The sequence below is a fragment of the Propithecus coquereli genome, unplaced genomic scaffold (genome assembly GCF_000956105.1).
Source record: "Propithecus coquereli isolate 6110/MARCELLA unplaced genomic scaffold, Pcoq_1.0 Scaffold32, whole genome shotgun sequence".
Taxonomy (NCBI): Eukaryota; Metazoa; Chordata; class Mammalia; order Primates; family Indriidae; genus Propithecus; species Propithecus coquereli.
Genome location: NW_012148841.1, coordinates 1056740 through 1071764, shown reverse-complemented (window position 1 = coordinate 1071764; position 15025 = coordinate 1056740).

Here is a 15025-nt window from a genome sequence, read left to right as displayed (position 1 = left end):
GAAAAAATTAGCCGGGCATGGTGGTGCATGCCTGTAGTCCCAGCTACTCGGGAGGCTGAGGCAGAAGGATCGCTTGAGCCCAGGAGTTTGAGGTTTCTGTGAGCTAGGATGATGCCACAGCACTCTAGCCCGGGCAACACAGTGAGACTCTGTCTCAAAAAAAAAAAAAAATTAGCTGTATTTTCCATTTTTTTCCAATCTGGTTATGCATTTTAGCCAAAAGTTTTTCCAAATCTCTAGAAGACTCGATTTTTGGCATATGTCTAGAACAGTTACAAAGCCAGTTAATATTCCTCAGTGCTAATAATTTAAGAGTGGAATATTTCCCTTTTAGGCAAAGATATCATTTACTTTTAGATCCAAGAACATTTATATCCCTTTATCAGTGAGGCACCACTTATCCTCTACTTTTGACGTACTCATACATCACATATTTAGGAGTTCCTTTTGATGTCCTTAAATTCCTGTTTTGTGTAATGTCAAATGTGTAACTGACTTGCCACACTTTTAAAATATCCTGTACTTTCATTCCTCATATCCTTCCATATTATACTGTGATTGCCTTTACTTTGATGTAATATTTTCACCTGAATATTTTAATATTAACAAAACTTCGGAAGTGTTGTTACTAGTACAAGGATGTAGGAACTTCCTCTCTTTGAACTTAGTATTTGAAAAAGGCTGCAAAAGTATTTATGGAAGCCACATTTTTGGACTACAATCAGGTTAAAATACCCAACCTCTTGGCAAAGATAGTAATGAAGGTTTGTGTAATATTCAGGTTTTACAACTAAACTAATAAAGCTTAAGGAAGGAATAAAGGAAGGAAGAAGGGAAAGAAGAAAGGCAGACACACCGGAGGAGGCATAAATGTTTGCACTGCTTTAGTTGTACCATACTTTTGGAACTGAACAACCCTTTATGTTCCCATTCCCCCAAAACATGAACCAGGGCCAAATTACAGATGTAAGAAAAGAAAATTCAAAGAAAAATACATTATTTCACTTCTGAAGAAAAACTCTCACCTCTATAATGAATAAATACCAGTAGTTATTTTAGCAAGTTTTCAAAGTTTTTTGAATTAAAAAAATTCAAACTGATTCCTTAATTTTTACATTTTTTGGGTCCTCAAATATGTATGCTAGGAAAAATACAACATCTAGCAATGTTTGGCTAAGATTTTCTAATTTTCATAATGTTATCCATATTACCATAATTTAGTGTTTTAAATATTTTAAGGCATAGAATATCAAAATAAAATAATATTTATCAAAGTATGAGAGGGGAATATTAAACTATATTAAGGTAATCTTACCTTTGGCTTTCCTGAGACTATTTTTTAGGTGCTTTGGTGGCTCTATCAGAATGGAATAAAGTGAGAGGTGATGTTTTTTTAAAGAAGAAATAGAAGGGAAATATTGAGGTTGAGAGTCAACATCTGACATGAAAATATGAAATAATGCAACAAGATGAAAAACATATATTTTAGGCTATTTTCTTGGAGATTGCACTATCATGAGTTTGAAGGACATTTTTTAAATATTATGAAGGGATGAATAATATGACAACAGGATCTGATGGAAAATGATAGATATAAAAGATGTATCTATAGAAAATGATAGCTAATAAAGATAGAGAACAGAATAGAACAAATATTAAAAATCATGATACATGAAAACTTTCATTCTATAAAATTTTGGCTGATGCAAAGGCAATATATGTAACCAAAATGTTTATATTCCCATAATATTCCAAAATTTTAAAAAAGAAAATAAATTAATTAAGAAAATATATTCAGCCCTAAAAAAATAAATAAAAAATAAAAATCTTCCAAAAAAATTTGAAACTACTTTTTGAAACAGATAGCTTGTAAATGGGAAAACAATCTCCAAATAGCCAACATAGTAATGTGTAAATCTACTGCCTATTTTTAAAATGAAAATAATTCACTGGGCATCCAAGCAAAAAGACCAAGTCACTTATAATAGCAAGAAAATATGACTTTCAGGTACATGTTATGCCAAAAGATAAAAGACATAAAACAACATATTTAAGAAATTCATGAAATGAAAACAAAGTGTTAGGCAAGAATTTTATATCCAGGCAGTCTGAGTCATAAGAGAAAGGTTGCAGACTACCAGTTGGGACATGCAAGGACTTAGAAAACATAGTTCTATGAGGTCTTTCTGAGAACCTACTAGAGAATGAGACTCAAACAAACAACATGACTAGTGAAAAGAACTGGTATTATGCAAAAAAATTACATTTATTTTATAATGTCAGATTAAATAATGTAAAGGAGCCAGTATAGAATGTAATAGCTTATGACCTGGAATATATATACAGTGCAATAAAATAAACTTATAGTTTATAGATATGAATAAAGGTTATAGAAATGAGGAAATAAGGACAGAATTTAGATTTTTTAAAATATACCGTGTTTCGTAGATTTTATTTTGGACACATGCAAAGTATTTTACATAATTACAAAAATGAAGTAAATTTTAAACAATTCCAAAAATCAGAAGAAGATTTTTAAATGAACCTAAATATGTGCTAGATAACCACAGGCAGGGTTAGTATTACAAATGATCTCATAATTTGTCTATATATCCCTGGTGGGATTATTATCTAAGAAACAAGAAAGTAAAGCTACAAAATCTTACATTGATTTTGGTAACCATATTGTTGGAAATTATGTTGGTAGCCTCACCCATTGAAATACCCTAGAAATAATGACCATAATAACAGTACAAATAAGCTCTCCTAACACCCAGATTTTGTTGTTTAAATCATATTTCCCACCAAGACAAACAAACAAACCAGGCTTCTTATAGAAATGGCTGATTCCAGATTTGGGGCAGGAAATATCAAGATGAGACTGAACCTCATGTTGTCCCATAAAACAAGGAAGCAAACTATCAACAGCACCTTGAATTGAGTCAAAGGGACCTACAGCTGACTTGAATAAGATCCCACTAGCCAAAAATCAGAAAATCTAAACATCCTTAAGAATAATGAATAGAAAGTATTGAAATACATCAACTGTGTTTAATCTATGAATTTATAATAATGTTAAATCAAAATAAGAAACTCAATCACTTTTAGAGGACACTTGAAGATTTAAGTGTCCTCTAAAAGTGATTGAGTTTTGTAAATAAAGGGAAAGAATCTGGCAATTTCCTGCCTTTACTGTACAACTGTACTCCTCATTGTTAAAAGTAATGTTCTCACTTTAGAAATAGTCTAGCTGTTAAATGAAGAATGGATATCAAAATATAACAATTCTGTAATATCTAATGAGTTAATGAATACAGGCCATTATCATCAGTGGATGCTAACCTAACTAAAAGTGAGAAAAGCAGACTGCCTCCTGATGGAATGCCATAGCATACTTGACCAAATGTGCATCAGATTAAGACTTTAGCTCTAATTGCAAATTCATTTACAAATCCAAGTTAGGAGGAAAATGCTAAGTGACATGATGGGGAATCCACCCAGCAAACTTCAGACACTGGAAAACTTTGCAGACAAATTTTGTGGTTCTGTTTATAACACTGATGATGACAACAAAAGCAAAATACGAATGTATAGGAAAAAACTATAGATTAAAAGAGATTTTAAAAACATACCTTATTTGGATCTCAATTCAAACAACCAATCTATAACACAATGTAAACACACATGTGCTAGAAAATCAGGGAATTGTGTTACTAACTAAATATTTGGTGATATTAAGAAATAATTGGTACTTTTTAAAGTGTGATAATGGTATTGTGAATACTTTTTGAGTTAGTATTTATGGATATTTTCTGTAATATTTGTGGATGAAATTATATAATGTCTGAGGCTGGCTTCAACATAATTGAAGATGGAGAGAGATAAGATTAGTCATAATTATTGAAACTGAGAGATTGGTAATGAGAAGCTTCATCATACTGTTCTCTATACTTTTGTGTATGTTTGAAATTTGCTGCTTTAGTAAGTTTGACATTTAATGAGGGCCTGTATGTTGAGGTGATGGTGGGAATAGAAGGAAGTGGAAACCATGAATGGAATCTGGAAGTTTCAATAGACAGCACTCAGCGATCATTTGCAGCTAGATGGGGAAGGGTGTAAGGAGTGAGGGGAGACAACTTCTGATGACTGAGGTGCCTGACTCAGCAACTTGGACACCAGTTCCAAGCATGAAATGCAATGGATTCACTCAGGGTATTGATTTTCTTGGAAGTTGAGATGGGAGGACAATGGGATAAGTGAGTTAAGAGACTGTAAAGAAAAGAGTTGACATAACGGATCGTGACTGAAACAGAAGGGAGGTGAAGCCACGATGAGGCTGAGACATAAGCTGAAAGGGAAGAGTCCTCAGGACTATTGTGTCGCCACCAACAGGCTGTTTAATATTGAGTTGATTACTTTACATATGCTTTATTTAGTTTCCACAGCTGAAAACTGAGAGTGGACTTTATAAATGGTCATTTCTACCTCCAAAATGGTATGTTTTCTGTCACATATCTATCTTTTTTGCCAGTTGACATTCTCCACTTAAAGAAAAGCACCCATTGAATTTACACACAGATTTAAGTTACGCCAACATACTACCTTCTCTTAACTATCCATTTCCCAGCATAGCCGCGATGGTGAGGAAAGCATAGGCAAATCAAGTCCGTTTTTATGTGTTTGTTTGATTTGTACTTTTGTGTTGTTGTTAAGGGGCTTTCTGCCAAGATTAAAATTTCCAGCCAATAATCTTTACAGCTCCAGTATTAACCATGGTAAACATTACCATAGTTATCCAATCTGGGGCTGTTGGTAAAGCTGTTTATAACCTGTTTTAAGTTAAGAATTGATTCTTTGTAAACACAGAAAACAATACTATAAGCCTGTTATCAAAAATTCTGTCTCATCAAATTTATGTCACTCTACCTCAGCTGAACTGTGAAGAGGTGAAATATCAGAGCATTCATTATCTTATTGCCTTAGTTCTCAATGAAGGTTCAGACCTCAAACATGTGACTGACCTATGTGAAAACTTATGTGCCTGACTCCAGGAGACATGTCAATCCTTTGTCTCTTTATCTTTCCACAAAGGGCTGAGGACATTTGCTCCATTACCTATAACGGAATAGAATTACCCTCTACTTTTGTTCTCTACTCCATTCATTAACTTTTCTCATGAGAAAAGAAATTTATCTGTTTGGTAAGATGATGACAGACTGAGAGGCCTTAAAGATCGCTCTTCTTACATAGCCCAGACTTCATCAAGCTAAATTCAATCACAATACAAAAGTACTTTTCCAATCAAAATTAACAATTCATCAGGTGACGCATTGATTTTCATTTTGGAGGGACAATGATGGGCTAGACCTCCAAATTTATTAATTCATTGAGCATCTAATACATGCTAATCACTGTTCCAGGTGCTTGAGAAATGGCAGTGAGAAAAATCCCTTACATTCTTACGGTTTAAGAAGCCTTCGATGTAGGCCTAAAGAGTGGGAATTACGGACCTTGGGTGCAGCTGTGTCAGTTGGTTTAAACAGGAGTGAACTTCAAAAGAATAATAGCCTCAAAGGCTAATCTTAGCAAGAATGGCCCACCATGTTTGGAGCATTAAGCAAGGCTTTGCTGGCACCCTCAGGTAAAGGACTGAAATTGCATAGAAGTTCGAACAAAGACTGATTTTAGGAATCGAGGCAGACTTACACTTTCTGAGACTTCTAGTCTTTCATAGATCCTAAGGTTAGGAGGAACCAAAGTACCTTAGAAGAAATAGTTTCATTTCTCAAGGAACGTTAGACTCTCACATTGAGAAGTTAAGACTCACAATAAAGCCAGAAACAGGTGGACAAAATACACAGTGTTTCATCACATAGACTCCTTCGTTTGGTGATTCAAAGGAACATTGCTACCGTTTCTGTGTTTCTTAGCCAGGACAGCAGGCTGGGGAATTAAGAGAGTAGTGGAATTTCTACATTGCCTTTCATTTTAAGAACTGCCTACTAGTATATGGCACCAAACCTATTTCTCTTTATCTTGATTTAAACTGTATCCAAGGCCACAGGGTGAATGTGACTTGATTTACTTCCTAAATTGTAAGGATTGTCCTAAAATTCCTAGAGGTACTCCTCCACATTTCTCATTATATTATCTCAAATTGACTTGACATGTATCTTGATTGTTGTGAATTTCATACAGACTATAGTTTCAACCACAAGACAGATAAGTTTTTAATCAGCAAACAGCTAAAGAGGCCTGTTGGTCTGCATTATCTATTGGATAAGTAATCTTCTTGGGTTGAGGTACAGAAAAATGTGGAATTATTACAATGCTAAGAGGAAAACTTTAAAAGCTTATCCTTGTATTTTATTTCTAGGAATTAGTATTCCTCAAGGAAGAACATCAGTTTAAAAGTAGATTTTTTCTTTGTAATTAATACAGGAGTAGTGAGAGAAATAAAGAAGATTATAATGGAATATATGCCCAAGTATGGTAATTTCCTTAGGATAAATGTTGCTATCTGATTGGGCAGCCTAGATGTATATACAAGAGAAAAGGAGATATGCACATCCCTAAGCACTATTAAGACTGGAGCTAGGAAAAAGGTGTGTAATCACGGTGAATTAACAGACCACCATTTTAACAAGTTAGAATTGGGAAGATGTTAGAGTCCAAACTTGGATGACTCCAGTTTGAATATAGGAAGCAATAAACCAGAGAGATGCTAGTGGGATAACTCCCTTGGATAATTAGGATAGATAACTAGACAGTTTCATAAAATCTGGACATATTTTAAAAATAAAGTCTTCAACAATAGACATAGAGTATTTTTGCATCATTTACTGAGTTTTAAATTGACAAGAGTTGCTGTACAAAGGTAAACAAATATGGCCAGTGTTCTACGGGTATAGGTCTGGACAATTCATAGTGTTAGGTTTCTAAAAGAAGGTACAAGAACAATAAGAGAAGTCTTTATGGGAAGCAAGGAAGAGCACTGATACATTGAGATAGGCTTGGATTAGATGTTGATATGATGGGACGGTAACATCTGAATGAAATCTTACTTAGGAAAGTGAGGGTGTCATCACTTGTTTAATTAATAAATACCTTTGATTGGGACAGTATTTATTGAATTCTTAAATCTTTCACATTTTTCCACGGGAAGCACCCAAAACAAAAACCGGGAGAACATTATGGTAAAACTAATGTCAGGTACTGAAAATTAAAAAGAAAGAAAGAAAGAAAAAGGACAAGAAGCAAATGTAGCTGAGCAATGGCACTACTTGGTAGTGATCAAAAAGAAAAAAATAGGGAAGCACGTTAAATTTTGAAATTTTCTGAAACAGCTTGAAAAGAGTAGTGAAAAACAGAAGAAAGGAACAATATTGGCATATCTCACTCCTACAGGTAGAAATATAGCAGAAAAGGATATCTCTTGTCACTGAAGTAGAATGAGCACTGACGGTTAAAGGCCAAGATAGATAGTGCAAGTTACCTTAGGATAATGGAGTTTCTATAGATTGCAATCTTTCCACCTCTTCTCCAAAATACTATAAAGGTTGAAAGAAAAGTTAAATTAAAATATCACAACTTACATTAACCATAGAACCAGAGAACACAGAATATTATAAATTTCAATTTTTTAAAATTTCAGAATATTACGGGGGTACGAACATTTTGATTACATGAATTGCATTTGTATGGTTTGAGTCAAAGTTATAAGTGTGTCCATCACCCAGATATTGTGCACTGTACCCATTAGGTGTGAATTTACCCATCCCCTCCGCTCCTCCACCTGCTTGATTTCCATTTACTACCATATGTGCACATGAGTGTTGGTCTATTAGTTCCAAATTAGTAGTGAGTACATGTGGTACTTATTTCTCCATTCTTGTGATATGTGACTTAAAAGGATGGTCTCCAGTTCCATCTGGGTTGTTACAAACGGTATTAGGTCACCATTTCTTTTGTGGCTAAGTAATACCCCATGCTATACATGTACTTTATATTATTAATCCACTCATGTATTGATGGGCACATGGGTTGTTTCCACATCTTTGTGACTGTGAATTGTGCTGCTTATGAACATTCAAGTGCAAGTGTCTTTTTTATAAAATGTCTTTTTTTCCTTTGGGTAAATACCCAGTATTGGGATTGTTGGATGAAATGGTAGGGCTACTTGTAGTTCTTTGCTGTATCTCCATAATGCTTTCCATAGAGATTATATTAGTTTGCAGTCCCACCAACAGTGTATAAGTGTTCCTTTTTCTCCACATCCATGCCAGCATCTGTTATTTTGGACTTTTTGATAAAAGCCATTCTCACTGAGGTTAGATAATATCTCGTTGTGGTTTTGATTTGCATTTCTCTGATGAGACATGAATATTTTTTCATAAGTCTATTGGCCATTAGTCTATCTTCTTTTGAAAAGCTTCTGTTCATGTCTTTTGCCCACTTTTTAATGGGGCTGTTTGGTGTTTTCTTGCTGATTGACTTGAGTTCTTTGTGGATTCTGGTTATTAGCCTCCGTATGTTGAACTATCTTTGCATCTCTGGGATGAAGCCCACTTGATCATGATGGATTATTTTTTTGATGAGCAGCTGAGTGCAATTTGCTAGGATTTTATTGAGAATTTTTGCATCTATATTCATGATGGCTATTGGTCTGTGGTTTTCTTTTTTTGCTGAGTCCTTTCCTAGCTTTGGTATAAGGGTGATGTTGGCTTCGTAACACATGTTAAGGAGGATTCCTTCCTTCTTGATGTTGTAGGATAGTTTCTGCAGGATAGGCACTAGTTCTTCTTTGTAGGTCTGGTAGAATTTGGGTGTGAAACCATCTGGTCCTGGACTTTTTTTAGGAAGATTTTTTAATTACTGCTTCAATTTTGATACTTGATATTGGTCTGTTCAGGAATTCTATTTCTTCCTGATTGAGCCTAGGAAAGCTGTGTGTTTCTAAGAATTTATCCGTTTTATCCATGTTTTCAAGTTTATGTGCATAGAGATTTTTATAGTATTCAGAAATGATATTTCATATTTCCATAGTATCAATTGTAATTTCTCCTTTTTAATTCTTGATTGAGCTTATTAGATAATCAGGACAATAAGACAACACCTATTAGGTAACAAGCCAGTCAAAGAGAAAGAGCTGAGAAATAAGAGGAACTAAAAAAAAACTTACAGGAAATATTGGATTATATAGGGAGGCCTAACATAAGAATCATAGGTGTCCCTGAGGGTGAAGAAGAAAATACACAAGTGTTGGAAAACCTATTTGAGGAAATAATTGAGGAAAATTTCCCTGGCCTTGCTAGAAATCTACATATTCAGGTACAAGAAGCTCAAAGGACCTCTGGGAGATTCATTGTGAAGAGGCAAACACCATGACACATGGTCATCAGAATGGCCGAAGTAAACATGAAGAGGCACTGTGTCTGGTTAATCTAGTGAGAGGCATGTCAATTTTGTTTATCTTTTCAAAGAACCAACTTTTTGTTTCATTAATCTTGATTCGCATATGGTCATTTGTGCCTTTGGTAAGCTCTGGTCTCCCAAGTAGGGCATAGAAATGTTCCAAGCTTTAGGAGGGACCCTGTAGCTCCCAGGGGTTTGCTTGATCTCTACTCCCCCTGAGATAGGGAGAGGAGCAAGGCAAATTGTGTCTGGATTGCGGGAGCCCTAAAGGCTTTGTTTGCAAAGCCCTGGTGGGGCTCAGAAGTTGCTTTACCATTCAGTACGGAGAGCCACTGGTAGGAGGCTCAGAACATGCTCTCTAAACCTGGAGGGCTGTTCACAGGGGAGGGGCCAAAAATCTTGTATGCTAAGGCCCCTGACAGGGATCTTTTCGCCTTTATCCAGTAGGCAGTTTTTCTGTGAGGAGAGTTAGGTGCTTCCCCAAATGGCTGCTTTTTGGGCCCCCTCTGACCTTGTTAAATTGAATCAGTAAATGCTGTAAGAGCATGCAAATTGATCTCCCTGTCAGTAGATGGCATTTTCCAGTAGGAAAAAGTTGTGGCTGGCTCTAGTCCCTCAAGAGAAGCACTTGAATGTCCTAAGTGGTGGAGGGGGCCCTAGAACTTCTAGGTGAGTCCTTATTCTGTGCCACAGCAGAGTTTGGTGGTGGAGTGAAGCTAGGCAGGGCTGAGTTGTGTGAGCTTGCCCTCAGGCTCTACAAAAGCTGGCAAGCTAGCTGTTTTGGCAGGTGTTAAAGGTCTTCTCCCAGCTTCTGGGCAAAGCCACCAGGGAGCTACTGAAGTGGCCCCACCCAACCAGAAAGTCTGCATGTGGAGGACAGGCCACCTGAGATTCACAATCTGACAGTCTGTAGTGGGCCTCACTCCTCGCCCCTCTCCTCTGTTCCATGGTCTCCCCTCAGTATCTGCTGGCAGGCAGGAGCTCAAGCCAGCCAAGCTACCCCATGACTGTGCTTTGGGCTGAAAGGTTCCTGCCCAGGATCTCGGCCTGAGCTGAGAGTACCTGAAAGGGTGCCACAGCTAGGACCCACACTACACTCTCCCTCCAGATCTGCACATGCAGGCTCCCTCACCTCCTGAAACCAAGAAGATTGATTGTTGTCCATGCCAGGGAGAAGCATGCTGGTCCCAAATCACCCACAGGAGGCCCAAACCAAATCGATGTCACTCCATCTAGGAGCCTGCCCTGCTCTGATGGAGCCACTGGGCAAGCAGCCCCAGAGAGGGCTGGTGGGCAGGGAGCTCACAGACTGAGCACCTCTCAGTCTGCTGCAGGACCCTAAGAGAAAAGGCCTGAGCCCCACTCTCTGTGGAAACCTCAGTGTGGTGGCTCAATTCTCTCTCTCGGCAGCCACAGGTCGGGGAGGGGAAGGGGAGGAAAAGAATCTGGATGAAGGAATGCTAGCACTCTGGTCATCTCCAACCCTCTCTCCGGGAGGCAGTCCACCCAGAATGTCCAGGCTCTGGAGTCACACAGATCACTCAGGACTCACTGGACCCCTGTGGCTCCTGCAGTCAGAGCCAAAGTTGGAAAATGTCTGTGTGAGAATGAGCAAGATGAAACTTGAGGAGTTGAAGCCCCCTGAGGAGGACAAAGGTGCATGGTGGGTAGAGAAGCAATATGGTGCCTGCCGTCCCACCTCAGGTCTGTGGGGAGGAAGCATCCCACGGGTGCTGGGAGCCAGGTGCCCTGTCCACAAGAAGCTCCTAGCTCACTGGCGGCAACAGCCTCTGGACTTGTGTGGGCAGAAAGTCTCTCCAGCACCTCAGGAACCCACAGACTGTCAGGGAGGCAAGAGAGGGAGAAACAAACCGCTCCACCTCCCCTTCTCACTGGGCTCCAAGCCTCTCAGGGATTGATTTCTGCCAATACTTTCTCCTTCCTGTTGTGCTCCACATCTTCTTCCCATGGAGTCTCTTGAAGGTTCTGGCACCCTTCCTTCAGACCCACATCTGATCTATGTTTGTCTGTTTGTTCGTTTTTTCTTTTTCTTCTAAAACTTCTTCTTCTCACCGAGACACTCTGGCAGCTGGTGTCTCTGGTCAGCCATCTTGTCCAGACCATAAATTTCAATTTATGAGTAAAAGGGGAAATAAGCAACTGAGACTAGAGTTGGTACCAGAGCCCACACTTGCATGTGAGTCTGGAGGGAGCTATACAGAATTGTGGGTAGTAGGTGATAGTGGTGAAATACAGGAAACATTACCAATGGGTCGCTTCCAGAAACAGAGAACTTCACGCTGAGTGGGAACTGCAGAGAGCAGTTGTCAAGCTTAGAAGATCATAGCACAGTCAACAGCAACAGAAAGAAAGAGCCTGGAAAGTCAGTCTTAGGAAAGTGTCTCTGAAGAGACCTAAGAATAAGGATGACTTGCAGCTGGTCTGGGTAACTTTAAGCTTGTCACTGAGGAAGGCTGGACATCTAGTATTGACCTCCAACTAAGAAAAGGATGAAGTAAACTAGTTATCGATTTATAATCTGTAGTATAAAGTCTGAAATTCCCCTGGAGACATGCTGTGTTAGCTTGTTATCTATATTGGCTAGTAAAAATGTTTGGATTGATAATTATACTCGTTTAACGAGTTATAAAGCCTGGGTTTTAGCTATGTGACCAGCAAGGTATAAAAGACTCCTCAGTAAACTTGTGCCTGGGCTCTAATGAAAACAAGGTATATATTTTTTTAAAATTGATATGTAATAATTGTACATATTTTGGAGGTCCATGTGATATTTTGATACCTGGAAAATATGGAATGTTTCATTAATTTGTGTATCATCCCTGCACAGGGGCCATGCTAATCTTCTCTGTATCATTCCAATTTTAGCATACATGCTGCCGAAGTGAACACGAAACCAAAGTATCTTGCATGTATATTGGGTGGTTCATAAACCAAAGATGAATTATGTCCTGTGTGACTGATATAGGACCCTGAAGGGCTGCACTGGTAAGTCTTGGGCTTCTATGAATATCTGTACTTTCTCTCTGCTGCTGTAACATATCTTTTACCTTTATAAAGCTTTACATGACTATATACTGTGGAGTCCCACGAGGACTTTCAATTATCTGACAGTGTGTGATTTCTGCAGCAGTGGTTGCATTTGGAGTCAGCAGCTGGTTTCAAAGGGAGGAATAAAAGCAGCTGATAACAGGAATCCTACTGGAACAGAATAGAATATGAAAATAAAAGCAAACTGCACCACCAGCACACCACCACTAAATAATGATTTCATATATTTAAAAACTGCTATTGCAACAGAAGCAGAACCCTTGATAGAAGAACTCGGAAAAGCCACCTGATACCCCACCAGCCACATAAAAGAAATATCCTCCTAGTTATTATTCTTGGAGAATAAAATATGGAAATTTCATGGATGAAAAATAAAATCATGGCATCCATGAAAAGCTAAAGATGAGGATCAAAACAGTTGCACAGATGAAAGCACATTAAACAAACAAGCAAAGACAACACCTGCCTAGAAGTAAGATTCTTACTGAATTAAAAAAAAAAATAAGAAATTATAGATGTAAAAGAACATCAAAAAACAGAAATCACAAACTTTAAAAAGAGACAAATATTGAGAGACAGGTAATAGAAGGTGTTAAATGGGAAATGACAAAGCTTAGGAAAGAAAATTCAAAATTAACATATAAATTAAGGTTAAATAACAAGGTACCTCAAAGATAATAGAAGCTACTTAAAGTACAGTAAATGACACCAAGAAGAAAGAAATGAGAAAAAAAATGAACAGATCATAGATGTAGGGAGAAAGAAATAGACAGCAATAAACACGAAGAAGATGGAATGTACATAATTGGCAAAGAAAATCCAATTTACATAGAACAAGAGTATGAAAAGAAGACATAAAGAACAAAATATAAACAAACAAGCAAAGAGACAGAACTGATATTTTTTAAACTAATATACAAGTTCTCATTTGAAAGATACCTAAATCTGCATATAGAAAATGTGTACAGTGTAGTACCTGGGAAAATTGGCCTATGATACTAAATATTAACACTATATTACTAAGATTATAAGATTTTAAAGATAACAAATATATAGGCCTCCAATCAAAAAGAACAATGCATTGATAAAGTAAGGAAAATTATATTGGCATCAGACTTCTTTAAAAAAAATGGGAAATGCAAAAAGATAACAGCACAATATCTACTAGACACACAAAAAGAGAAAGTGTGAGGCAATAATTTTTACACTTCCACACTTTCTTTCAAGTATCAAGGTTATAAGAAATCAATTTTTAACATGCAAGAATTTTAATTTATGAGTCTTTCCTGAACAGTCTCCTAGAAGATGAGCTTATACAACCTTATACCACTCTCAATTTGATTGAAGAGATTCTGTATAAAATTTTGGTATCAGGCATTTAATAAGTAAAACAACATATACGGAGAGAGAGAAAGAGAGAGACAGGCCGAGAGTAAATAGCAAATATTATTAATATAAGCTTTATAAAATGGAAAGAGAGAAGATAGGAGTAGAGGAGAAAAAGGAGGAAATAGAATATGACAAATGATTGCCCCTGAGGTAGTGGTTGGGAGTCAAAGGATAACATTTGAATATAAGAAACAAATATATTTAAGAGTAAGGATACAAGCATTAAAAAAGATAACATGATTGACCAAAATTAGATGATGTAAAAGAGGGAAGGAAGTGGAAGGAAGAGTTACCAAGTGAATATTTTATTTGTTCATTGTAGAAATACATATATATTCCCAAGAATAATGGGGAATGAGATATTTATATAAAGGTCAACATTGTAGCCAAAATGCAAACTTTTCCTATTACTGAAACATAAAAACAAAACAAAACAAAACAAAAACTAGATGACATAGTAAATGAGTAATTAGTAAATATTTATAGGCTTAACATCTATTAAAGGAAAAAAATTTCCAATAGAGTGACAAAGCAAAATGCAAATTTGTATTGTATACAAGAGGATCACCTAAGAACTGTTTTGCAAGTGAAAAAAATCAAAGGATGGTAAACAGAATAACAGGTAAAACAAACAAAAAAAGGAAAGCAGGCACAACAACTTGATATCAAAGTGTAATTCAGGCTAAAAAGTATTAAATGAGAAAAAGAGTTATGTTATAATGTTATATCATCACAACAAAGATAAAAAACACTTATGAATGTCTAAATACCATCTAATATTCCAACAACGTTCATAAACTGGCATCTATAGGAGATGCATTAGAAACACACTAATATAGGAGACTTTATTATAATACAACTGTCTCAGTCTAACACAGATCAAGAGTAAAAAGATTAGCCAAGCATGATGGCTCATGCATATAATCCCAGCTATTCCCAGCTACTCAGGAGGCTGAGGAAGGAGGATCATTTGAGCCTAAAAGTTCAAATCTGCAGAGATCATGCCATTGCACTCCAGCCTCGACAACAAGAGTCGAAAAAGAAAAAAAAAAAATTAAAAAGATCATGTGAGGATCTAGATATATTGTATCTATATCTATGTAATTTATTGAATATTAAAGAATATAGCTTCTTATGAATTCTACATGAAAAA